The sequence below is a fragment of the Mixophyes fleayi genome, chromosome 8, assembly GCF_038048845.1.
Source record: "Mixophyes fleayi isolate aMixFle1 chromosome 8, aMixFle1.hap1, whole genome shotgun sequence".
NCBI classification, from domain to species: Eukaryota; Metazoa; Chordata; class Amphibia; order Anura; family Limnodynastidae; genus Mixophyes; species Mixophyes fleayi.
The window spans coordinates 118,815,756-118,818,677 of record NC_134409.1 but is presented as its reverse complement, the minus strand read 5'-3'; the positions used below and the strand labels follow the sequence as shown (position 1 = coordinate 118,818,677).

General features: G+C 38.6%; 1 pseudogene; it reads right to left on the bottom strand.

Annotated features, from left to right (window-relative positions):
* Positions 1–1,243: 1,243 nt before the first annotated feature.
* Positions 1,244–1,751, bottom strand: LOC142100263 (cold-inducible RNA-binding protein B-like; annotated as a pseudogene).
* Positions 1,752–2,922: the final 1,171 nt, after the last annotated feature.

Here is a 2,922-nt window from a genome sequence, read left to right as displayed (position 1 = left end):
GACGTGATTTCGGAGCCACGCCCCCCACACGCCCACCTGCAAGAGAGAGTCTCCCGGACACCAATTGGAAAAAGTTGGTAAGTATGATGTAACTTGTATGTTCAGATTCTGTTGTGGGATACAGCAGTTCTCAGGGATGTATGTGACAGTAATGGTTCAGACAGGGCCAGAAAGATTGCCTTCATTATTTTAGGGTCAGATATTTCTAGTTTTGCTGACAGACATTATTTGTGCTTATTATATTACCAATATATTAATTTATTTTTCTTTCATTTACAATTCCAGCCTAGTCAGTGACGCTCTACATAACACTGGAATAGGACTGAGTTTGGCCCTAGTAAATGGTAAATTAAAAAAAAATCTATATAATATTTTTGACCTGTTGTGATATATTTTGTCTTAACTCTCTGAAATATAAAACAGTTTAGCCGCTAAAGAAAATGACAGATATGGACACATTATAATCAATATCCAGAGATCTCCTTAAGAAGTTTCTATATACAGCAATTGAAAAAATTATACTGAGATATTTACTGAGGATCCTGGTTTGAATTCTGCTGCGTGATTTTAACTGCTATAGACAAATCAGTTTTATATCCCACTGTCACAACTACCATAAAATTAGATTGTAAACTATTGTAGTGACTGCTTCCAAAAAGGTTGTCTCAACTTTGCATTAAAGGGTTGCTCAGTTTACTTCCTAAATCCTAAGGGTCACCTTATCATTAGGTTACCAATTGTGCAGATAAGGCTGACTTTTGATTTTGCAGCTTACTGTGTTGATAAACGATCCCTTATCAATGTAATTTATATAAAAATATTGCTGGTCACGGTGATACTGGCAGTTTTGAGGATTACCGTATATACTCGAGTATAAGTCGACCCGAATATAAGCCGAGGCACCTAATTTTACCACATAAAACTGGGAAAACTTATTGACTCAAGTATAAGCCTAGGGTGGAAAAGAGCGCAAATTTAAAAACCTAAATAAAAATGATCACTCCATCTGAGCAGAAACCATTTATTGATGCATGAACCTGCTCAAATGCATTTATGCAAGAGGAGCTCCTCAACAGAGCAGCCTCAATGGAACAGCAAAACATAGTAGGGTGAGAAATCTAACAATATGAAACCATAACATTAAAAGTAACAATATAAAAGTTATTAGCTTTACACCCTTTAGGACAGCTGTTCCGTTACTACCAGTGAGGCTGTAGAGATACTTAAACAGATATAAAAAAGTATTTTACTCGTTGTGTGTAGCATAGCTATCATAGCTGTCTCTGTAGGACCCTCCTGAGCGATCACTATAACCTCCTTGACTCCTGCCACTTCCATAATAATCCCTTGAGCCACCACTGCCACCATATCCTCCACTTCTGCTCTCAAACCTGCTGCTTCCATTGCCCCTGTCACCGCCACCACGTCCTCTGCCACCACGGAAGAATCCTCTTCCTCCAGATGAGCCTCCTCTGTAACCTCCTCTTTTCACCGGAGGACTTGCCAGCCTGATCCACACGAATCTGACGTCCATCCACAGACTTTCCATTCATTGAGTGCAAGGCATCTTTGGCATTCTCTGGGTTCTCATACGTAACAAAGCCAAATCCACTGGATCTCTTAGTTTCCCGATCCTTTACCACAACCACCTCTATGATCAGACCATATTTGCAGAACACCTCTTCCAGATTCCCCTTGTTGGTATCAAAGCTCAGACCGCCGATAAAAAGTTTGGATTGTCTGGACAGAACAAACGAAAGGCGAGGACGCAGAGAGAGAGAGATTTTTTACTTACCCCGCATGCGTTCCAACAACAGGAAGTTCGGCATTTGGAACGCAAGTAGGCGTTCCAAATGCCGAACTTCCTGTTGTTGGAACGCATATGCAGAAGTTAACAGCCGAGGGATCGGACACCAGGTAAGTTCACCCGTGTATAAGCCGAGTGGCCTTTGTCAGCATACAAAAATGTGCTGAAAAACTCGGCTTATACACGAGTATATACGGTAACTTATCGGTTCAGTTGGTCCAGTCCCTGCAGACATGCTCATGACAGTTCCCATATGTGTAGTAGAACTGAAGGCTTAGATTTGAGGTAAACATTTCCACATGTTAAAAAACATGTTTAAATATAAATAAAATAGATAAAAAAATTAAAGGGGGTAGTAAATAAAGCAACATGTAAAATTTGATTATATAAAACTTCTAAGATAGAAGAGAGAGAGGTTTAAGTTTATCACAACCTGTGGCGTGAGAGAGATGTCTTTGTTCATAGCGCTTTTTTGTCAATTGAGGTGGTGGATAAAGTACAATCAAGTTCAAGAGACTATAGGAACAGTCTATAACAGGTGGCTGTGTTCTTACCTTAGGTTCCATACCTACTTGTTGTTCTCTTTTGGAATTCTTGCCTAATTTGATGATGGATACTGTAGCTGTGTGTGTGTTCCTTCATGTAGTTTTAGAGGCAATATGGCTTATTACCCTTAGATAAATGCTTTGTGTTTAAAGAAGAGTAATCACATTAAAACATTTTTGTGATTTTGTATTTATTTTGGCTTATGTGAATCCACCTCCAGTATCTTACTTTGGAGCAGAAGATTTAGCAGATATGGCAGAGACCTCAATAGTCACTGTAGGTCACACTTAATACTGCCCATAGTGAAGGCAGACATATTTTGGGCTGAACTAATGTCTGTGAGACTATATCTATTCCTGGGATATAACTGAATTTGCATAACATTTAAAAAGAAAAAAGCAGCACTGTTGTGTTTAAAACAAAAAAAAGAGTTATACCAGGATTTTATTTTATGTCTTCATTTATTTTTAGTCCACACAGCAGAAGTTTTAGGATCATGCTATTTTAAAACATACGATGGAGGTAAGTTAGAATTTATTTTATATTTACACCTATCTGATGTGTGGCTG